Source organism: Vipera ursinii (assembly GCF_947247035.1).
Source record: "Vipera ursinii genome assembly, chromosome: 5".
In the NCBI taxonomy this organism is placed as follows: Eukaryota; Metazoa; Chordata; class Lepidosauria; order Squamata; family Viperidae; genus Vipera; species Vipera ursinii.
Window position 1 is genome coordinate 45,180,659 of NC_139518.1, and position 25,299 is coordinate 45,205,957.

General features: G+C 42.4%; 1 protein-coding gene across 2 annotated transcripts in view; it reads right to left on the reverse strand.

Annotated features, from left to right (window-relative positions):
• Positions 1-25,299, reverse strand: part of LCOR (ligand dependent nuclear receptor corepressor) — an 83,375-nt gene that overhangs the window by 54,548 nt on the left and 3,528 nt on the right. The gene's annotated exons all lie outside the window — the stretch shown is intronic.

Consider the following 25,299-nt stretch of genomic DNA (forward strand, 5'->3'; position numbering starts at 1 on the left):
AACTGAAGCAAAAGAGTTTAAAAATGGAAAAATTTATATTTAAATAATTCAATTAAATAATGCCAACATTAAAAAAAATACTCACTTCAGATTATGAATTCAAAAATGTATTTATCTCCCAGAGTCTACTTTTAAGCTTTATAAATTATTTGAAAAGGAAAGCCACTGATGATTAATCTGAAGCCAAATATGGAATATGTTCACTCTCTAGATGCTTAATTATTACTGAGGTAGTTATCTTTTTTTTACAATGCTGAGAGTTCCTATTTCAGATATAATGCCTCCCCCTCCCCCAAAATTAATGTCATATTTGTGAATATAATTACAGTGTACTTTTGGCTTACAGCTAAAGAAACAGCATACGGTACCTATTTATCAGTTTTTCAGAATATGAGGGATATACGAAATATACTGCACTGTAACAAGTACAAATTCTACTGAGGTAATCTATTTACCATTTAAAGATATTTCATATAAATACTTTTACTGTACAATATCTGAGCTGAACAGTAGAGATTTCACAACATTTCCAATGTAAAATAATTCAAGGAAGAGTGATATCCTTCCGGTATGCAGAAAAGGTCCAATGCTCATTTAATAAACATTATTCAGAGTCTTAATGCAAATTTTGAGATATAATAATTAAGTAGATTCCGAAAGTACGAGAGCACATGAAACTGTGTATATAACTGGAAGGCAAAACCATAAAATTCCATCTTATTTCAGCTATATCAAGCAATCACAACTCATTGGAAAAGACAATTTTTTTGGAATTGTCAGCAGTAAAAGGAGGCCATCCAAAAAACATGGTGCCTAGACACCATCAAAGCCAATACCAGCCAGACCATAAAATATAAATCATAAAACAACTGAAAGATTGGAGACAGCTAGTCCATAAAACCTTCAAGAATCAAATATGTTTGAATGGATAGCCTCATCATCATCACATGTAAAGTATTTACTAAGATTCAAAGAACTGTGATGAAATAAACTTGACAACTTAATCACATTTTAATCTGTAGTGTAATGACAAAACTACAAAGAAATGACAGAAGTACAGGGGAGACAAAACACAAATTAAATAATAGAAAAATAAAGAACTGAAGAGTTACACATACACAGGTGATAAACCCAAATTTTGGGATGCAGATGTCTTAGCCTTGCTTTAGTTAATTTAAAAAGAGCACTGTCTGGTTTTTTAAGTTAAACTGACACATCTCTAATGCACAACAGAAATAGTCCAGAAATGTGGATGCTTTGTATATTGCATATTAGTATAAATAAGTACATTTTAAAAATGTTTTTAGAAAACTAAAAGCTGACAGATAGAATTTGAAGTACTGAAAAAGAAATAACATGTTAGAAACCTTACAACGCTTTAAAAAATTCCTATTAAAATATGCAGGTAAATGGAGGTAAAATCTGAAATGTTAAAAACTTGCACATTTTAACTTATAGAGAATGGTCTCTAAAAAGAAATATTTTAAATAATTGTCATTAATTCCTATTACACAGAATTTTTTATGCAACTAAATAAGCACAGTGTCTATGAAATGGATTATATAAAGTAAACAATCTGGCTTGCTTTGTTCACTGTTCTACCAATGGTAATGACGCCTGGTGTATATTAATATTAAATATTAGATTTAACAGTTGCATAGCAACAGCAGAAAAGCTTATATGCAATACTTGTCATAGAAAATGCCAAACAAGTAAGGATGAACATATTCAAAAATTATTTTAAAGACCTAACACTTATAATTTATTAGATTTAGTTACATAGCCCAACCCAATACATCAGAAATAGCAACAAATCAATCAAATAATGTGATTTGCTATGTTAAGTTTAATACAAAAAGAGTCAAAGTAAACAACAAGGGAGCATGGAACAATTAAACTGGAAAGATATGAGATTATGAGAGATTGCTAATGTTTACTAAGATTTTTCTATCACCCTTTTAGGAACTAAAAGAAATATGATTTTATCCACTGATAATATTTTACTCGTTTGCCTTAAGATGTAATATATTCCTATTGATTTTAAGAGGAAACAATATGGCTGTCTTTGTTTGACTCTTTTATTCATTCCCATGTATGTTCGATCATTTTCAGTGCTGAATAGAACAGTATTAAAAGTCTCAGGAAGTTTTCATTTTGTTATTTCCATTTCACAATGAATTTAGATTTTCTTTACTTAATGGTATTTTCAAGGAAATAGAGTTATATAATCCTTCTATTAAAAAACTGCCACAAATAACAATACTTGACTTTTTTTAGTAAAAAAAGTTCCACTGCAAGAGACAGATAATTCATCGCAGAAGACATTAAAAAAAATTTCAAGGTTTAATGCCAATCAAATAAAATCAAATCTTTATTACAATCATAAAAACAATTGCAGAGAAAACTTTATCTTTCTCTTAAAAATCTTTTGAATGTTCCACCAAATTTTGATCCAAAAAGCTTTTATATTTCTACAAATCCACCACATGTGAGAATAGGTAGCTTCTAAACTACCACATCTCCAACATTTAGACTGTAAATTAGGATACATGTTGGACAACTTCTTGGGATCCAGATGCCATCTATAAAACATTTTATAAAAATTTTCTCTTAAATTTTGAGCCTGAGTAAATTTAACATTTCTAACCCAAATTATCTCCCAGGTGTCCAACGAAATTGGTTCCTGAATATTTTGTGACCACTTTATCATACAGTTTTTAACCAGTTCCGTTTCCGAATCCAATTCAATTAAAGCATTATATATCCTCTTTATATGTGCACAATTTAAATCTCTAATTTGTTTTACTAAATTTTGATCTGTAATTGTGATGCCAACCTTTTGATCTGACTTCCACCTAACTTTCAATTGGGTATATTGAAACCAAGAGTAACTTATGTTTTCCTGTCTTAACTCCTCTAATGATTTAAGTTGCCAATCAGTCCCTTGCAATCTAAGTAGTTCCTTATAAGAAACCATATCCATACTCACTCCCATAGATACGCCCTCTATCGCGTATCCAGGAATTCCCCAAATCGGTATTTTATAATTTAACTTATAATAATACTTTTTCCAGACACGCAATAAAGCACTTCTAAGAATATGGGATTTAAAAGCCCTGTCCACCTTCTTATCGTAAAGCAAATATGCATGCCATCCATATACCAAATCCCATCCCTCAAGATGAAGTATTCTCTTGTTAGTTAAATTAAGCCAATCACTAACCCACGTCAAGGCAACCGCATCATAATACAATTTCAAATTAAATGTGAAAATCTTATTGTAATATGTATATATATACCTGTTTATTTTTTACTTCTCTTAATACTTTGTTTATTGCCTTGTTTAGTAAAAATAGGATACTATGAATATGCATTATTTTATCTATCTGCTAATGCTATATAAATAGCTCATATTTAATAAGCTATACCACAAATAGTAAGCAACAGCTATACAGTTATCCTTTATTTTTCCCAGTTACACTGCATGTTTCATTCTGTTTTTCCATAAGTATTTACATAGTACCTCATCTAATGGCCAAAGGCAAATAGAATAGGCAGCTGTGAAACAACCAACAGAGGGCTAAAGCTCTTTGAAGAACAGACAAAGAAAAGAATCCTAGAATCTATTCTCAGGATTTCTTCATTTCTTTCAGCTTTTTCACGCACAAAGTCACATGTAGCAGCCAAGAAAGATTTTCATTCTCTTTTAAATTTCATATGGTGAAGTGCGAATGGCCCAGTCCCTCCTAGAGCAGTGGTCCCTAATCCCTGGTCTGTAGAGCTCCACCGGTCTGCGACATGCCAGAAACCGGGCTGTGCAAACCCCATCCATGGGATGCAGGCAGCACATCAAGCCACGTCTCCTCCAGTCCACAGAAACCCCTCTCTCCATGAACCTGGTCCCTGGTTCCCAAAAGGTTAGGGGCCACTGTCCTAGAGAAACTCGTATAATCATGTTATATGGTGCTGAGCTCATTGAAACAAGAACATGACAATGGTGATTTCTCAGTGCGTTGACAATCCCTGTGTCTCTAATGGATTTAAGATCAGATTAATTTTATAGCTGAAATATATCAAAAACTTTACAAATTATCTAGATATATTGCCACCTTTAGTTAATTAAAACAATCTTGCAAGTTCTAGTTATATTCCACAAGGTTATTGTCTGTATTATGATTAACTGCTGCTCTTTCCTTTAACTGGAAAATCTAAAGTTTTATTTATTCCATTTTTTGCTTGCCATGATTAAGAAAGGTTTGTATTCTTAGATTATCTCAGCACACATACAACCATAATTGGAAGCATCATGGACAAAAACCTTGGAGACAATCCTGCGAAATACAGCGAGTTCAAAATTCAGCTAGCAGTCATAGCCAGTTCAGCAGAATAACTCTTATTATGCAGAAATTCAATTACCGTATATACTTGAGTATAAGCCGACTCGAGTATAAGCCGAGACCCCCAATTTGACCCCCAAAAACTGGGTAAAGTTGTTGACTCGAGTATAAGCCGATCCGCCGTTCTGCAAGCCTCCGCCGCCGGCGGAGGCTGGATCCGCGCTCTGCAAGCCTCCGCTGCCGGCGGAGGCTGGATCCGCGCTCTGCAAGCCTCTGCCGCCAGCAGAGGCTCGATCCGCCATTTTGCAAGCCTGAATACACAGGAATACCCTGTGTGGCCGCGGCTCTCGGGGAAGCCCTGGCTGTCCACTTCCTCGCTCCACGCTGCCATTCGGGGCCCGCGCGTTCCCCGGGCAAATCGCGGCGCCCAGCAGGCGAGGAAACATGCCCGCTCCAGTCGCCCCCCCTTCCCTCAGGAGACGCGAAGCAAGTGACCGCCCGGAGCTTACCGAGGACTTGCGCGCGGCCGAGGCTTCGGTGCTTCCAGGATCGCGCGCACCTCTCCCAAGCCGTCGCCGTCCGGAGACCTGCCGAAATTTGGGGAGGTTTGGGGAGGTGCGCGCGCACCTCCCCAAACCTCCCCAAACGTCGGCAGGTCTCCGGACTTCCGCGCTGCGGAAAGAAGCAGCCTGCCTGCTTCGTTCCGCAGCGGAAAGAAGCAGGCAGGCTGCTTCGTTCCGCTGCGGAAAGAAGCAGGCAGGCTGCTTCGTTCCGCTGCGGAAAGAAGCAGGCAGGCTGCTTCGTTCCGCAGCGGAAAGAAGCAGGCAGGCTGCTTCGTTCCGCAGCGGAAAGAAGCAGGCAGGCTGCTTCGTTCCGCAGCGGAAAGAAGCAGGCAGGCTGCTTCGTTCCGCAGCGGAAAGAAGCAGGCAGGCTGCTTCGTTCCGCAGCGGAAAGAAGCAGGCAGGCCTCTGTCGCCGGCGGCTGGATCCGCGCTCCGCAAGCCTCTGCCGCCGGCTGGATCCGCGCCCTGCCGCCGGCAGAGGCTTGCGGAGCGCGGATCCAGTGGGGGGGAAAAGCCCTTTAGCAGGATTTGCCTGCATGCCGGCGGAGGCTGGATCCGTGCTCCACAAGCCTCTGCCGCCGGCTGGATCCGCGCCCTGCCGCCGGCAGAGGCTTGCGGAGCGCGGATCCAGTGGGGGGGAAAAGCCCTTTAGCAGGATTTGCCTGCATGCCGGCGGAGGCTGGATCCGTGCTCCACAAGCCTCTGCCGCCGGCTGGATCCGCGCCCTGCCGCCGGCAGAGGCTTGCGGAGCACGGATCCAGTGGGGGGGAAAAGCCCTTTAGCAGGATTTGCCTGCATGCCGGCGGAGGCTGGATCCGTGCTCCACAAGCCTCTGCCGCCGGCTGGATCCGCGCCCTGCCGCTGCGGAGCGCGGATCCAGCCTCCGCCGGCGGCGGAGGTCTAGGGGTAGTGGGGGGGGCTCACGGACATAGATGGGCTCAAGTGGAAGCCAAGCAGCCCTCCCGAATCTGGGCTTCTGGACGGAGCAGCCGGTGGTGCATTTCAAAAAGCCAGATAAGGCAGACAGGGAGATGAAGAGTTCAACCGAGTTTCCTCTTTTGTTCAGGCTCCCCGATCAGACAAAGAACTAGCCAGCGGCAGGTTTCTCCCCTTTTCCCTCCCATCTCTCTTCCCCCAACCCTTGGGTCCCACAGCAACTCACAAACTCCAGCCGCCCCTTCTCCTTCGAAAGGTCTAGATCCCGAGATAAGATATATACAGAAATATACATAAAGAGAGACGGACGCAGGCTGTTGGTTTCTCGCCTCATCCCACGCACGCACGAGGGGGAGAAACAACGCTCTGGGCGGCAGAGTCCTGGAGAAGGAAAAATCGGCCGCAGCCTCGGGGTAGGCTTCTCCGGGGGCGCCGCCGCGATTCTGCAGGGGCCAGGTAGGGAAAACTCGCCGGGGAAAACGGGTGCCGTTGCAGCACCCGGCGAGTTTAAAAGCAGCAGGTGCAGATGCCTGAACAAAAGAGGAAACTCGGTTGAACTCTTCATCTCCCTGTCTGCCTTATCTGGTCTTTCAAGAGGAGGGTATTCCTTTCACTTCTTGAACTTTCCCAAAGACTTGCAAACTTTTCCAACCATTACTTCCAAGGATCTTTGATTTTTATTTTTCCCCTTGCGACCTAGAGGAAATGAAGGTGAGCTGTTGATCTAAGTTTCTCTCTTCTTCCTTTGTAATTAAACTGGAAGTTTTACGTGTGGAAGGGGTAATCTGATTTTTCCTTCTCCAGGCCTCTGCCGCCCAGAGCGTTGTTTCTCCCCCTCGTGCGTGCGTGTGTGTGTGTGTGTCAGACAGAAACGGGCGGCAGAGGCCTGGAGAAGGAAAAATCGGCCGCAGCCTCGGGGTAGGCTTCTCCGGGGGCGCCGCCACTGCCGTTCTTTCTTTCTCGTTCGCGGGAGCGCGAGGCGGCCTGCGCATACAGAGGGAGCCGCCGAGCCTTCCCCCACCCGGAGAGAGAAGCGTTTCTGTGTCGGCGCAGGCACAGATACCCCTCGCTCGCGAGCAGCCTTGCCTTAGCCCGCCGGTCGCGCCCCCCCAGATGTTGCGCCCGGTGCGGCAGGCCCCCCCTGCACCCCCCACGCTACGCCACTGCACTACAGTCCTCGTGTTTCCCAGGGTTGCCCGTCATGCCAGACATTCCCTATAGCCCGATTCTTTAGCTCCCCACGTTCCTTAATTCGAGCGAATTTTGTCGGTGCTCCGTGGAGAAACAATATGCAAATGCTGTTTATTTAACCGCGCAAAACTTTTTTAAGACTTTTCATTTCTGTTTTATGCATGGGCTGGGTGGGTCACGAAGTTTACCTCTGGGGACAGCCCGGCCACGCCCGCGCCCGTCAGCTGTTCGGCGGGCGAACACCCAATGCCGGTGGAAGGCGCCCGGCTCTGGGGACAGCCCGGCCACGCCCGCGCCCATCAGCTGTTCGGCGGGCGAACACCCAATGCCAGTGGATCCCGCCCGGCTCCGGGGACAGCCCGGCCACGCCCGCGCCCGTCAGCTGTTCGGCGGGCGAACACCCAATGCCGGTGGATCCCGCCCAGCTCTGGGGACAGCCCGGCCACGCCCGCGCCCATCAGCTGTTCGGCGGGCGAACGCCGGACCCGCGGCCGCGCCAACTGCTGAGGCAGCCGTGGGGAGCCCAGCCGGTGGAACCCGCCCGGCTCCAGAGACAGCCCGGCCAAGCCCGCGCCCGTCAGCTGTTCGGCGGGCGAACGCTGAACGCCGGTGGAACCCGCCGGCTCCGGAGACAGCCCGGCCACGCCCGCGCCCGTCAGCTGTTCGGCGGGCGAACGCTGAACGCCGGTGGAACCCGCCGGCTCCGGAGACAGCCCGGCCACGCCCGCGCCTGTCAGCTGTTCGGCGGGCGAACGCTGAACGCCGGTGGAACCCGCCCGGCTCCGGAGACAGCCCGGCCACGCCCGCGCCCATCAGCTGTTTGGCGGGCAAACGCTGAACGCCGGTGGAACCCGCCGGCTCCGGAGACAGCCCGGCCACGCCCGCGCCCATCAGCTGTACGGCGGGCGAACGCCGGACCCGCGGCCCGTGCGGAGCCCAGCCCTCCCTTCTCTCAGCAGCCTGTTCCGAACGAAGGGACAGTTCTTTTTTTTTTGTTGACTGGAGTATAAGCCGAAGTGGAGTTTTCAGCCCAAAAAAGTGGGCTGAAAAATTCGGCTTATACTCAAGTATATACGGTAGTTACCAATAGACAGGATCCAAAATTATGATGATTACCTATAAAGGCCTTTACAGTTCAGGTCCTCATTAACCACAGTACCCTTTCCTCCAATTAGAGTCTTTCCATCTAGTATGTCCTTTCTGGAGACATTGTAATGTCAATTCCCCAAGGCAAATGGGGCTCTGAAACAGGTTGTCCTGTAGATACTACAATTCTACAGAATATGTTGTTGTGTTTAACCATTTAGTTGTGTCCGACTCTTCAGAACTTATACAGAACTTATACAGAATATATAGGTGTATATAGAATATACACTTCCCTAAAATCAAGATAGTTCTCTCTCTGATACTGTTTTGGAAAGAGATAAAACTATCCTTTTCATCAAGCATACGGAACTAAGTTGATTGGAGGAGATGTTGCTACACATTATGCCCAACAGATCTAACTGTTCCCTCCATTCATTTTAGGAATGCTTAAGCTCTTTCTGTTTGAATGGATGAGGAGGAAAAGACAATGTTCCTTCATTCAGCCCACTTCCCTTAAAATAGCCACCCTCCGATGTTATTATAATTTGCTTTATTATTGCTTAGTACTAGTTTGCATAGCATGTTATATATAATTGTTGCCAATGGGATTAGGGATAAAAAGGACAAGTACAAAAAATGGAAAGAGGGATATATAACTAAGGCTGATTATAAGCAGACAGCCAGAACATGCAAAGATGAAGTCAGGAAAGCAAAAGCTCAGAATGAACAAAGACTTCCAACAGAAATCAAAGGCAATAAAAAAGTGTCTTTCAACATATTAATAACAAGAAAAAAGTCAAGGAAACTGTAGATCCACTAAAGAGAAGATGGCAAGGAAGTAACAGGCAGTAGGGAGAAAGCAGAGCTGCTTAACTCATTCTTTGCATCAGTTTTCACACAAAAAGAAATTATAGCCCAAAATACCAAAAAAAACACCCACTGCAAGACAAACTAGAAATAAAAATTAAAATAAGCAAGAAAATGATAAGGGAACACCTATCCGACCCTGACAAATATAAATCACTACGACCCAACAATTACATCCCAGAGTTCTGAAGGAGCTGGCAGATGTTACCTCAAAACCATTGCACCGTATCTTTCAAAACAGGAAGAAAGCAGAACTATTTAACTCATTTTTTGTATCCGTCTTTACACAAAGGGAAAAAACAGCCCAACCTATTAAAAACAATACCATAAAAAACAGATTCTCCTTCATGGATTACTGCCTTGTTGTAGCGAAGGGGCTTGCGTAACTCAATGAAGCTATGCCGTGCAGGGCCACCCAAGACAGACAGGTCATAGCAGAGAGTTCTGACAAAACGTGATCCACTGGAGAAGGAAATGGCAGCCCACTCCAGTATCTTTGCCATGAAAACCCCATGGACAGTACCAAAAGGAAAAAAGATATGACGCTGAAAGATGAGCCCCTCAGGTCAGGTGGTGTCCAATATGCTACTGGGGAAGAACAGAGGGCTAGTACTAGTAGCGCCAGAAAGAGTGAAGCGACTGGGCCAAAGCTGAAAGGACGCTCAGCTGTGGATGTGTCTGGTGGTGAAAGGAAAGTCCAATGCTGTAAAGATCTATTCTCCATAGGAACTTGGAATGTAAGATCCATGAATCCAGGCAAGCTGGACGTGGTCAAACAAGAGATGACAAGACTGAACATCAACATCTTAGGAATCAGCGAACTAAAATGGACAGAAATGGGTGAATTCAATTCAGATGACCATCAGGTACACTACTAAGGGCAAGAATCCCTCAGAAGAAATGGAGTAGCCTTCATAGTCAATAAAAGAGTAGGAAAAGCAATACTGGGATACAATCCGCAAAATGACAGAATGATCTCAATACGAATCCAAGGCAAACCATTCAATATCACAGTAGTCCAGGTGTATGCCCCAACCACTGGTGCTGAAGAGGATGAAATTGACCGGTTCAATGAAGCCCTACAGCACCTTATAGAATCAACACCAAAAAATGATGTCCTTATCATCATAAGGGATTGGAATGCTAAAGTAGGAAGCCAAAAGATAACTGGAATAACAGGCAAGTTTGGCCTTGGAATACAAAATGAAGCAGGGCACAGGCTGATAGAATTTTGTCAAGAGAATACGATGGTCATAGCAAACACTCTTTTCCAACAACCCAAGAGACAGCTCTACACATGGACATCACCAGACAGTCAACACAGAAATCAGATTGACTATGTGCTCTGCAGCCAAAGATGGAGAAGCTCTATACAGTCAGTTGAATGCAGAATTCCAGAGAATAGCTAGAAGAGATAAGAATGCCCTCTTAAATGAACAGTGCAAAGAAATAGAAGAAAACAATAGAATAAGGAGGACCAGAGATTTCTTCAAGAAAATTGAAGATATGAAGGGAATGTTTCATGCAAAGATGGCGATGATAAAGGACCAAAATGGCAGGGACCTAACAGAGAAGAAGAGATTAAGAAGAGGTGGCAAAATTACACAGAAGAACTATACAAGAACAAGCTTAGTGTCCCTGATAACCATGATGACGTGGTCACTGACCTTGAGCCAGACATCCTAGAACAGGGGTGTCAAACTCAATTTCATTGAGGGCCGCATCAGCATTGCGGTTGCCCTCAAGGAGCCAGGTGGGTATGGCCAGGGTGGGCGTGGCCTACTGGGTGGGTGTGGCTAGAGTGCGTATGGCCTACTGGGTGGGCGTGGCCAGCTCTACATCGTTCGCATCAAGGGGGCCTATGGGGGCCTGGGCAGGAGTGGGACAGATCTGAGGGTCTCTGGCAGAAGGAGGGTCTCTGGGCCAGGGCCAAGGCAGTGGGGGCCGTTCCCTCACTGTTTCCAGGATGGCTTCGCGGGCCACATGAAGCCACTTAGCGGGCCTGATCCGGCCCCAGGGCCTTGTGTTTGACATGTCTGTCCTAGAATGTGAAGTGAAATGGGCTAGAAGAGGTGACAGTATTCTAGCTGAGCTATTGAAGATCTTAAAAGACAATGCAGTAAAAATGCTACACTCAATCTGCCAGCAAATTTGGAAAACTCAACAGTGGCCACAGATGGTGGAATATGCAAAAGATATTTAAGAAAAGGATAAAGTTTTCTTTGCAATTGTTTTTATTTGGTATTATTACAGATACTACTGTTATAGACACTAAGTTGATGTTGCATCTAATTACGGCGGCAAGACTTTTAGTTGCGCAATATTGGAAGAAGGAGGAATTGCCGACTATAGAAGAGTGGACTTTGAAAGTTTCCAACTTGGTGGAAATGGCAAAGATTTCAGCATATTTGAAAGACCAATCGCAACAGAGATATATTGTGGAATGGAGAAGATGGATTGAATATATTCAGAATAAATATGGGACTAAAAAGTTTCATTTAGTATTTGAATAAGTAGTGGATTTTTATGATGTATGATTAGTTATTTGTTACTTTATTAATATTATGACTATGAAGAGTTAAAGTCCCATAGAACTTAATGTTTTATTTTTGTTGTTAGCATGTTTTAGTTTATGTTTGTATTATTATACCCTGTATTCAGCTCTGGGAAGTCGGGGAGGGGGGAGGGGAGGGGAGGGTTGGGGAGAGGGGAGGGGGAGGAGGGAGTTCATTGTATTTAAAAATTGTAAAACTTTTCAATAAAAAAAAGTGGCCACAGGATTGGAAAAGGTCAATTTACATTCCAATTTGAAAGAAAGGCAATGCCAAAGAATGTTCAAACTATCGCACCATTGCACTCATTTCACATGATAGTAAACTTATGTTTAAAAGCCTAACAAGCTAGACTCCAGCAGTATATGGATCGAGAACTCCTAGAAGTACAGGCAGGATTTCAAAAAGGCAGAGAACTAGAGATCAAATTGCCAATATAAGCTGGATCATGGAGAAAGCTAGGGAGTTCCAGAAAAACATCTACTTCTGCTTCATTGACTACGCTAAAGCCTTTGATTGTGTGGATCACAACAAACTGTGGCAAGTTGTTAAAGAGATGGGCATACCAGACCATCTTATTTGTCTCTTGAGAAACCTATATGTCGGTCAAGAAGCAACAGTGACAACTGGACATGGAACCACTGATTGGTTCAAAATTGGGAAAGGAGTCCGGCAAGGCTGTATACTGTCACCCTCCCTATCTAACTTATATTCAGAGCACATCATGAGAAAGGCACAGCTAGATGAATCAAAAGTTGGAATTAAGATTGCCGGGAGAAATATCAACAACCTAAGATATGCAGATGATATCCGGCTCTCAGCTGAGCGGCGGGCTTCCTGGCAGCTGGCATTGTCGGCTCCAGCTCTCAGCTGAGCGGCGGAGCGTCGCATGGCTGGCTGGTCGGGCGGCAGCAAAATGGACTGTTTCCTCCCCACCCGGCTGATTGTCGAGCCTAGGGGCTTAACAAATGGCAGAAAGTGAAGAGGAACTAAAGAGCCTCTTGATGCGAGTGAAGAAGGAGTGCAAAAGTCGGCTTGAAACTCAACACTAAAAAAGATCATGGCATCCAGCCCTCTCAATTCTTGGCAAATAGATGGGGGAAAAATGGAGATAGTGACAGATTTTATTTTCCTGGGCTCCAAGATCACCGCAGATGGGGACTGCAGCCAAGAAATAAGTCACTTGCTCCTGGGGAGGAAAGCCATGGCAAATCTAGACAGCATACTAAAAAGCAGACATCACCCTGCCAACAAAAGTGTGTATACTCACACCAGCATTTCTATCATGGAATAAATGGTATATTTGGATGGATAAAAGATTAAAGAAATGAGGGTGGCTTGGAGGTTGGTCAAAAATGAAGTGATATAGTCTTTGTTAATGAATAAGCTTTGGAGTTGGATGGTTATAAGAGACTTAATGAGTGGAATATAATTGTTAGTTTAGAAGTAGATATAATGTGAAATTTTTGAAATGGTTTTCAATTTTTTGATTTCTTCTTTTTTGTATATTGTTTTTTTTTGTCTTTGTCGGTGTATGGTGTGTTTTTAACACGTAATGTAAATAAAGATTTATTTTTAAAAAAGTGTGTATACTCAAGGCTATGGTTTTCCCAGTTGCAATGTATGGCTGTGAAAGCTGGACCATAAGAAAGGTTGAGCGCCAAAGAATTGAAGCCTTTGAACTCTGGTGCTGGAGAAGACTCCTGCGAGTCCTTTGGACTGCAAGGCGATCAAACCGGTCAGTCCGAGAGGAGATCAACCCTGACTGCTCTTTAGAAGGCCAGATCTTGAAGGTGAAACTCAAATACTTTGGCCACCTAATGAGAAGGAAGGACTCACTGGAGAAGAGCCTAATGCTGGGAAAGATTGAGGGCAATAGAAGAAAGGGATGACAGAGAATGAGGTGGCTAGATGAAGTCACTGAAGCAGTAGGCGTGAGCTTAAATGGATTCCAGACGATGGTAGAGGACAGGAAGGCCTGGAGGAATGTTGTCCATGGGGTTGCAATGGGTCGGACACAACTTCACAACTAACAACAACAAACTTTGTAATTTGGATGGCATATTTTTTTGAAGTTTTATAAAACCAAATGAATTATATAGATATGCAAGCATACAGAGCAGGATGGTAATAGATTGAAAGCACAATGGTCAGAATGAAATCTGAAACATCAGGCAATTGATTAATGATGACTATTCACAAGTAGTACTGGCATATGCATCATGGTAAGAAAAACAAATTTAATTTAAAAAAATCTCCCTCCTATGTTTCTTATTTGTCACAAGTGACTATTTTATAAACTTGCTTAAAATAATAAAATTTTGTACTCTACCAATACAATACAAAGGTAAAAAGAGGGTAACTTGCAAAAAAAAACCTGTCTCAAGGCAAGGAAGCTTTTGTACAAGTAGACTCTTCAATCTTTACACTCTACCTGACAAGACTAATAATGCTTTGAAACACTGAAAATTAGTTATTCACCAGTACTGTAGTTAAAATGTGGGCTTTTGCAGGCTGATATAGGACTGTGCTATAATGTACTTAAGCATTACTTCTTGTACTGTTTTATTCTTCCATTCAATTGTGTCCCATTCAAAGAGATTGCTTGGACAAGTTCCTGCAGTTTTCTTAGCAAGGGTTTTCAGAGGTGGTTTGCCACTGCTTCCTTCCTAAGGCTGAGAGAAAGTGACTGGCCCAAGGTCATTTAACTGGCTTCATGCCTAGGCGGAAGTAGAATGCACAATCTCTCAGTTTCTGGTCTGATGCCTTAACCAGTACACCAAACTGGTTTTCACTTCTTGTATAGTATTTGTAAATGTAATTAAACAGTAAAATGCTATAAAATCTCAAATCAAAGCTTCTGCAGTTATATAATCAAAACTTCTAACATCCAAGTATCTGCAGTCAACATCAGGACTATATATTATGAACATGCTTCATATGTATTTCATCTAGACAGGAAAGTTCATGCCCACATGTGCCAAGTGTACACAGTTCCATTACACATTTATCTTATATTGAACTAGTATAATACAATTACAATTACAAATTGTACAAAGAAATACAAACAAAATTATAAAATACTTCCAACATTTGTTTCTAAAAGAGATTTGAAAATTTGAAGATTTCTTATAAATTAGGGAAGTCAGAAAACTTTCCCAGTAAATATGGACATACAACTTTAGAATAGAGTAGAGTAGAGGTCTTCTAGTCTTTAATTTCTTTTCTATTATTATTTAAAAAAATTAAAATGATGCAGAAAAAACCTTAAAGAGTGGTGTTTATAAAGGAAAATAATGAAAAGTTTGGTCAATTTTCTGTAGTTATGAATTCAGTTTTTACTGTTGTCTCATTTTTTGTTTGAATATTATTTGGGGATACAATACATATAAAGGTAAAGGTTCCCCCGCACATGCATGCTAGTAGTTTCCAACTCTAGGGGCCGGTGCTCATCTCCGTTTCCAAGCCCAAGAGCCAGCGCTTGTCCGAGGACATCTCCGTGGTCATGTGGCCGGCATGACTAGACGCCAAAGGTGCACGGAACGCTGTTACCTTCCCACCATAGTGGTCCCTATTTTTCTACTTGCATTTTTACGTGCTTTTGAACTGCTAAGTTGGCAGAAGCTGGGACGAGTAACAGGCGCTCACTCCGTTATGCGGCACTCGGGATTTGACCCGCCAAACTGCCGACCTTGTGATCGACAAGCTCAGCATCCTAACACACTGACCCACCGCGTCCCTACATAGTACATATAGTCAAGTCAATTTATCCCTATGGTGGAAGAGACCCCAGAGGAAATTAAAGGGGGTGGGAGGAAAGAGTATGCTTGATTTTACCTTTCACTGGGGTCTCTTCCAAGAAGATTAATTTCTGAAATTTGCAATACTTCATAAAGAGAAGTGCTCAAAAAGGGTCCAAGTATATTTTTGGGTAAAACATATGCACCAAGAATACAATTCTAATTTTGGGGTTAGGGGCCAAGATTGAGAGAATGTAGCTTTCCAAAATCATTCTTCCTATTCACAGAATTTAATTGATATGGATGAAACAAATCTGCATCCCAGATTTACCTTCAAGTGAAGTGTTAATTGCCCTGGCAGACTATGTCTTCATCTTCTAGATCAGGGCCCCCCAACTTATGGTCTGTAGCCTGGAATAGCTGGCGAGCCCCCCCCCATGGTAGCACTGCCACGTGGGCGCTAGCAGCCCCATTTGTGCATGTGTGGGGAAGCTAGCACCGCCGCCAGAATCATGTGGGTGCCAGTGGCCCATTTGCACGCGTGCGGGCACCAGTGCATGTGACATGGGAGCACACGGCCTGTTTGCACATGTGTGCAGGAGCCAGTACGCGTGATGTGGGTGAACGTGGTCCACTTGCACATGCATGTGCACATTAGCGCTGCTGCCATCGTGCCTGCACCCGTTTGCGCATGCGTGCCAGTGGCTGCACACGTACCGCTCCCTTTCCTTCAGGGCCACCAAGCTGGAAAGGTTGGGGAGCTCTGTTCTAGATGATTTAGACGGGAGAAAACAAAGAAGCAACACACCTTTTCACTTTAACTGATTAGCCAAGTAATTGTAAATGCTTTTCTCTCACGGAGCATGCTTTAAATAGTACGTGCTTCTGGTCAGCAAACTTTTATTCAACATGCAAAAATACTCAGACCATGATACCAGAAGGATTCCACAGGAATATTACTTACATAAAATAAAGTTAAACTCAATTTAACTTCTTGAGAACAATACTACAGCAATTTGTTTTTCCTTTTTCCATACTTCTGTAGCGTCTACTCCCAATTTGTCATTTGGAACTATTTTGCTGATATTCATATGGATAGAAAAGATATGTGCAAATTAAAAGCTGAAAACATAGAATGATTTTAGCAGGTACAAAATAAGGACAACTGAGAAAAATGTAACGCATTATAATCCCCGCTATCTCCTTGGCCATTTACCACATCATTCCCAAAAGCATGGAATAAATTCTCCTGTCTATTCACCAGAAAGAAATTGGAAAACAAGCAGAAATGAATTCATTTAATACAACCTTTGCTCCGAAAGTTAGTAATAAACAGTGTGATAACAGGATAAATTGAATCCATCACTCAAAACAATTTAAACTGAGGAACTCTTCTCACCTGGATTCCTGAAGAAAAGGTGTAAAGAAAGAAAGGGCTGATAACTTTGCACACAATCACTCAAGCCCTAGTCATCTCGTGCCTATACTTCTGCAATGTGCTCTACATGGGTCTACCCTTGTAGAGTATCTGGAAGCTTCAGCAGGTATAGTACGCAGCCATTCAGGCAGTTCTTACGGCTTCTAGCGTGGCCCATATTACACTACTGTTCTGTGAACTGAACTGGCTATTAGTTTCCTTCCAGGTCCAATTCAAGCTGTTGGTTATCATCACCTTTAAAGCCTTCATGGCATGGATCCAGGCTATCTGAGGAACCGGCTCACCCTGATGGGACTAGCCGCCCCATTGAGCATAAGGGGCCCTTTTGGTTAAGAAATTTTGGCTGGCAGGGTCCAAAAGGGGAGTGTTTTCTGCCTTGGTTCCTGCCATCTAGAACATTATGCCCCACCAAGGTGAGATCTACATGCATCCTTTTGGCCTCCTGAAAGACCTTGAACACATGGTTGTGCCAGCTAGCCTAGGCCCCAATGGGAATGTGACATTTTGGAGGGAGCTAATCTTTTTATTTATTTTAATTCCATTTATATCCCGCCCTTCTCCGAAGACTCAGGGCGGCTTACAAGATTAGCAGTAGCCTTCATTCTATGTATATGCCTGCTTATTAGGGCTTTCACACACACCCCAGCGGCATTATTACAAAGTCAGCTTAATTGCCCCCAACAATCTGGGTCCTCATTTTACCTACCTCGGAAGGATGGAAGGCTGAGTCAACCTTGAGCCTGGTGGGATGCGAACCTGCACTAACTGCAGGCAGCTGGTGTTACTTAAGGAGGCAGATAACATCCCATGTTCCCCCTGTGCACTTCTCAATCCCTCTCTCTCCATCCAGGTCATTTTTACTTTAACCAAATTTTAATTTTTTAAAATATTTTATTAATTTTTTATATATTTTAACCAAATTTTAAATTTAAGATCTTTATTGTTTTAATATTTTGCAGCATATTTTAATTGTATATTTATAAGCTGCCTAGAGTCAACACCAGGGAGATGGGTGGTATACAACTTAATAAATAAAGAAATCCAATGATTACTAGCTGACAACTGGAAGAAAGGAAATTATGAGTTTTGCATGGAAGGATGTGACAGAGTGAAGCTTGAAGTCTTTACTCAAATATATTTTCCAGCAACCAGAATTACTAAATATCTTTAGTAAAAGATGGTTAGCAATTTCAGCTGAAGAGGAAGAGCAAAAAAATCCAAAATGGTTAAAATACTGGGAGCCAAACAGCTAGTTCAGCTAGGAGAAGAAATAACTCTTAAGTAAATCTGATCTTAACAAATATCCTTTTGATTAAACTACCTTTACAAGACAATTTGATACTTCTGACAGTTAAAATCTATATCTAAGCCAAAACATTATTTTATGAATAGTCTGTTGCTTATTCTATATACAGAAATGCTAAGTTCAGTTGACCTTTTAAATTTGAAGTCTAGTTTCTATATCATTAACTGAACCTCTGATTTTCCCAACATTCCTCTCTAAGTCATGCTACAATTCAAAATCAGCAAAAAAGTGGTAGCAAGATCTAATAACCAGGATCTAATATGATTCCCTGGAGGTACATATTTCCTATTACATCTTGAGAAATATATTACAGGTTCCCAAAAACCCAATGTGAAGCGTGATGCAAAATAGTTCCTCTAATAGTATTTTGCAAAAAGCTTAACTAGCCAGTCACACCCTCTGGATATGACTGCATGCATCAGTCACCCTCGTTTCAAGGAGCAGAAATAAAAATATTCAGATATAGATAAATTCACAGTCGAGAATTCAAGTCAATTTAAGTTTTGGTTCTTCAAATAAAAAAAATTACTGTCATATCCTCCAGTCTCTTAACTTATATTCTGTAATTCCTCAAAGTCTAAAAAAAACTCTTTCAGAGGGTTCTCTCAGGAAATTTGAACTAGCTTCAGAAAATGTACATCAAACTACTTTTGCAACTACTTTTTGTAAAGATGTATAAATGAAAGACGCCTGTTTAATTCTTCTACCTAAATCAGGGGTGTCAAACTCAATTTCACTGAGGGCCGCATCAGCATTGCGGTTGCCCTCAAGGGGCCGGGTGGGTGTGGCCTGGGTGGGCGTGGCCTACTGGGTGGGTGTGGTTAGAGTGCGTATGGCCTACTGGGTGGGCGTGGCCAGCTCTACACCATTCGCCTCAAGGGTGCCTATGGGATCCTGGGCAGGAGTGCGACAGATCTGAGGGTCTCTGGCAGGAGGAGGGTCTCTGGGCCAGGGCCAAGGCAGTGGGGGCCGTTCCCTCACTGTTTCCAAGATGGCTTCGCGGGCCACATGAAACCACTTCGCGGGCCGGATCCGGCCCCCGGGCCTTGTGTTTGACATGTCTGACCTAAATTGTTGCTTCATTTGGGTTGGTGATCTTGACTTTACATTGCTGTACATTTTCTGATAATGTGTTATACACAGCTTTCAGGTTCTACCATTTTGAGAATTATCTGCAGTTTCTGCACAGGGATAAAGGAACTTTACTGTATGCTCTATGTCAGTGGTTCTCAACCATTTCTATACCCCGCCGCCCTAGAATGCTGCTGATATATTCTCGCACCCCTTAAAAAAGTTCGAAATAGCAGCAACAAATTATGCACGTACACTATAATTTTGAAAACCCAAGTTTTCACACCCCCTGGAATATCGTATCACACCCCTGGTTGGGAACCCCTGCTCTATGTGATCACCTACTGTTCAGGTTCAAGCAATTTTAAAACTAATTGGGGAATATGTTAAATGTATATATTCAATCCAACCTATCCAACAATCTAACCTACCCAAACCAGTGCCATAAAAAACAGATTAGAAACACAAGATAAGATAGGCAAGAAAATGGTAAGTGAGCACCTGTCCAGCCAAACGAGTTCAAATCACCAGGACCAGAAGGATTACACCCCAAGGTTCTCAAGGAACTGGCAGACGTGATCTCAGAACCACTGAACTATATTTTTCAAAGATCCTGGAGCACTGGGGAACTACCAGAGGACTGGAAAAGAGCTGATATAGCTCCCATCTTCAAAAAAGGGAAAAAAGTAGATCCAGGAAATTACAGACCTATCAGCCTGACCTCAATACCTGAGAGGATTCTGGAAAAGATAATCAAACAACAAATCAGTGAACACCTAGAGGCAAAGAAAGTCATTACTAAAAGCCAACATGGGTTTGTCAAAAACAGATCATGCTAGACAAATCTTATTGCATTCTTTGACCAAGTGACAAAATTAGTGGACCAGAGAAATGCTGTGGATATAATTTACTTGGACCTCAGTAAGGCATTTGATAAAGTAGATCACAACCTACTACTTGATAAGATAGAAAAAGGTGGGTTAGACAGCATCTCCACCACATGGATTCGTAGCTGGCTGACTCAGCGTGTGGTCCTCAATTGAACCGCATCTACATGGAGGGAAGTGTGTAGTGGGGTGCCCCAGGGCTCTGTTCTGGGCCCAGTGCTCTTCAACATCTTCATCAATGATTTGGACGAGGGGATAGATGGGGGACTCATCAAATTTGTAGACGACACCAAGCTGGCAGGAATAGCCAACACTCCAGAAGACAGGTTTAAAATACAGGAGGAACTGGACAGACTTGAACACTGGGTGCTATCTAACAAAATGAAATTCAATCGTGAAAAAAATAAGGTTCTACATTTAGGCAAGAAAAACCAAATGTACAGGTACAGTATAGGTGGTACCTTGCTCAATAGTAGTAACTGTGAGAGGGATCTTGAAGTCCTAGTGGATAATCATTTAAATATGAGCCAGCAGTGTGCTGCAGCTGCCAAAAAAGCCAACACAGTGCTAGGCTGCATTATCAGAGGGATAGAATCAAGATCACATGAAATATTAATACCACTTTACAATGCCTTGGTAAGGCCACACTTGGAATACTTCATCCAGTTTTGGTCACCACGATGTAAAAAAGATGTTGAGACTCTAGAAAGAGTACTGAGAAGAGCAATAAAGATGAGTAGGGGACTGGAGGCTAAAACATATAGGGAATGGTTGCTGGAATTGGGTATGTCTAGTTTAATGAAGAGAAGAGCGAGGGGTGACATGATTGCAATGTTCCAATATCTCAGGGGCTGCCACAAAGAAGAGGGAGTCAAGCTATTCTCCAAAGCGCCTGAAGGCAGCAAAAGAAGCAACAGATGGAAACTAACCAAGGAGAGTATCAACCTAGAACTAAGGAGAAACTTCCTGACAGTTAGAACAATTAACCAGTGGAACAACCTGCCTCCAGAAGCGGTGAATGCTCCAACACTGGAAGTTTTTAAGAAGAGACTGGACAGCCATTTGTCTGAATGGTATAGAGTTTCCTGCCTGAGCAAGGTCCAAGGTCCCTTCCAACTTTATTATTATTGTTGTTGTTGTTGTTTTATTCATACACATAATTCATGGGCTTGCAATCCTGGGGTGGGAAAATGCAGTAAAGAGTTTTTCTTCTCGTTTATCTTTCTTTTTCAAAGCTTTCTCTGATAAATATTTAAGCAAAATAATCCTCTCTGTATATGTGTCCTTTGTATTTAAAAGCATAGTAAATCTTCTTGACATTGGTATATAAAAATGTTGGGTTCATTGTTCTCCACTTGAGACAAATTGTGACAGTGATAAAAGAATATCAGAACAACAAAGTTAGAAGGCACCTTAAAGATCTCTTTGAGCCGTCTCCTGCGGCTCCCAGTCGCCCGGTATGCGCGCACCTCTCCAAACAGGTGGAAGTGCGCACGCAGCTCTCCAAACCTTTGGAGAGGTGCGCGCACAGCTCTCCAAACCTTCAAGGCGGCGCTCAGCCCAGAGAAGCGGGAACTGGAGGGGCCACAATTTCCCCTCCAGAGGAAGAAGGCGCCGGATGCGGCCGGCCCCGCGGGGAAGGGGGAGCAGCGGCGGGGGGGGGACGGAAAAGTCGCAGAAAGGGCAGGAGATGCTGACTGGCGGCGGCCTCGGAGGAGGCGGAGGGGGGAGGGAAGGGTGACCAGGCGGGGGGGGAGCCAGAAGGAAAAGGGAAACACATCCAAACCCCTGCTCTAGCAGGGCATCTTATACCATGTCAGACAAATGGTAGTCAATCTCGTTATTAAAAAATATCTAGTGATGGAGCACCCACAACTTCTGGAGGTAAGCCATTCCACTAATTGTTTTCACTCTAATTTCCCCTTAATTCTAGGTTTCTTCATTAGTTTCTTAGTCTGATCTGCTCTTTAGGGCTGACAACTACAGATCTTACCTTGCTTCATGCCTCAACTAAATGTTATGAAGTAATTGGCCCTTCTTTTATAATCTTACTTAGACATGTTGGTTTTTCTTTGATAAAACAGAGATGCAGAGTACCAGGGACAGAATGCACTAGTTCAGCAAATACAATACTTCAAAAAATTCCTATTCATTACAAGTTTTGTCTCAAAGGAAGAGGTTAAGTTTAAAAACTGTATTTAGCATTCAGAAATCAGAAGACATGCTTATCAGTGCATTTATTACCATAATTCAGAATTCTAGAAATGTTGGCTTTCTAGCAATAAATACAGCACTAACTCATAATGCCAGCAGAAGCATCTAAGCCTCAAAAACTCTTCAGTGGTAATGTTCTGTCCCAGCCTACGTGAGTCCTTGTTATGCTCACAAGGAGAAACCCCTCTTCCGAGAAACAGGCAGGAACCACAAGAAAAAAACCAACCCCTTTTATTCTCACAGACCTGAGTCAAAGTCCAAGGCAAACAAACACAGTTCACGAAACTCGATCCTCAACACTAACAGTTGCCTTTGGCAACCAGCACCTCCCACACCTTCCCTTTTATAATTCAGCCAAGGCGTGGCTTCCTAATGCCTTCTCCTTTGGCTTTGGAGCCGCCCCATTGCATTCCTCTGTCCTACTCGCTTCTCTTGCCTGCGCTTTTGTGCATCCTGGATTTGTCCCAACTGTTCTTCATCGCTGTCCAACTCAGGCTCCCAGCCAGCTGTGTCTCAGCCTGAGCGCAAGTAGAGGGGCCAGGCTCCTTGTCCGACTGTAAGTCTTGGGGCTCCACAGAGCCTTCCTCTGACTCTAATGTCACTCCAGGCCCTTCCTCATCTGATTCCTCAGACTCAGCTGCCGGATCCATTGGCTGGCGAGGAATCACAACAGGTAAGACATGCAAACCAGGATCTCTGGGTTGATCCACTGCCAAAAATAACGAGTTGGAAACCATCACTTGTTCTTGGCTTTTGATTCCTGACTTCTTAAGAGAAAAGCCAGGGAAGCAAGTTTACATATCACGATAAACAAATCATGAAAGAAGCTTTCAGAGGCTCATTTAACTCTTCCTACTGAGAAGCTCACCATTACATATTCACAGAGCAATACATGGAAGAGTCTGTTTTCAAGTCTTCTAGAACAATGGCCCCAATGTTTTGGGCAGCAGGGACTGGTTCCATGGAAGAAAAAAAATTCCACAAACTGGGGGGTGGGCATGTTTTTTTTGTGCACTATCTATATCCCACACATGTGCAGATGAAGTTTTGCTCGCTTGTGCAGCCTGGTTCCTAAGAGGTTGTGGACAAATACCAGTCCGCAGACTTGGGATTGCTGACACCTGTTCTAAAAGGAATGTTACTAAATAGATTGCATATAATATTTTGTAACAGAATTCTCCTTCTGAATATTTCTCTTTTGTATAAATATCACTTATTTCTAACTCCTCCTTTTATTATCATCATCTGCTACTTCAATACTATATATCAGTCACACTTTAGGTACCATTTTTTCTTTCGCTCATCCATTTTGTTTCTTTCAACTACTGCGTAAGTTTATACTGTACTGTACAAACTACTGTTCTCTATTTTTCCCCATCATATTTTCATTTTTATCTTGAACTTATCTCTTTGTTCATTTTCCATTTTTCCATTATAATTATATACTTGCTCTAACCTACTGGATGCTTGCAAAAATACACAGGATTTTTAATGCTGAACATTTGAAAACACTTTTAAAAGGCTTCAGCCTGTACATTTGAATAATCACCTCAAGGAACAAGAACAGAAAGCATCCCCACCTGCCATCAAAAACAAATTCAAGAAAGTCCCGTAGTAATCTGTGGCATCTCCAGAAAAAAAAAGTATAAATGCTATCTAAGAGAGATATCTCTGTCAAAGTTGTAAAATCTGCACCAGTCACCTCTCAAAGTTTAAGCTATGTTCATAAGGGGCAAAATGCAATAGAGAATATTTTTGCTCTATCAGGGTACTTCAACAGTCTCTATTTTCTACCCTCCCTGTAAGACCTACCTTCTTCTGTTTTTATTTAGTGCAATACAAACTACTGCAGTTTTTCTATAAAGTAATTTTCACTTTACACTTTTGAAAGATAGGAGGAAGGATGGAAAAAGCTAAGACAAACGTAACGCTGCAGTGACTTAATGTAGTTAAGATGAACTTATCTATGAAAGCATTAAAAAACCTATTTTTTTTTCAAATTGCTTAGCAATTAGTAGATGCCAAATATTTAAAATATGGAAGAAGATTCACTACCAAACATTGGACTGATTTAAAATGCCTATCCAATTGTTAGCTTCTCAGTCAATCCTTATTACAGAATATACAGACAGTCCTCTAGTTCAGTACAGATAGTCTTACAACAGTTTAGTAACCATTCAAAGTTATAACAAAACTGAAAAAAGTGACTTATGACCAAAGGTTGATGGAGTTAGCAGAGATGGCTTAAATGACTGCTCTGATTAAAGAAAAAAACACAATTACTTTTGTTTCTACTCGGAAACCGCTTCTGGACTTTTTGCTGGAGGTGCAAAAAAAATGAAACTTTGATTTGGGGTTTTGATTTGTTGTTACAGAAATGGCCAATTTATATTATTAAGTAAAAAGTTGAGGTTTGATGCTATTATCTTACTTTACTGCACCAAAGAGAGTCAGAAGTCAATATCTTTTCTTTCTTTTTTCCCCTTTGGCCTACTCTTTTCCCTTCCTTTCTCCCTCACTTACTTTCCCACTATTTTCTTTTGTATTTTATTTATAAACTAATACAAAAATTAAAATAAAAAAGTACTTATGACTGTTTTTCACTTATGACCGTTGCAGCATCCCCGTGGTCACATGATCAAAATTAAGATGCTTGACAACCGGTTTGTATTTATGACGGTTGCAGTTTTCTGGGGTCATTTGATCCCCTTTTGCAACCTTCTGACAAGCAAACTCAATGGGGAAGCCAGATTCACTTAACAACCGGGTTATTAACTTAATAGCTACAGTGATTCTCTTAACAACTATGGCAAGAAAAGTCATAAAATGAGACAAAACTGACTTAACAAAGGTATCACTTAGTAAGATAAATTTTGGGCTCAATTATGGTCATAGGTTGAGGACTACCTGTATATGGATATATAACAATATAAACCAGCTAGAAAATCACATTTTTCAAGCAATCTACAACTGACCTACTCAACATGGAATCTCAATAAAAATTATGAATATTCAACTATGGGACATAGTTAACAGATTTTAAAATAAAATCAAAATGGAAAATACAATCTCATTATTTTGATAATTATTTGATCACTACCTAAAGGACAGT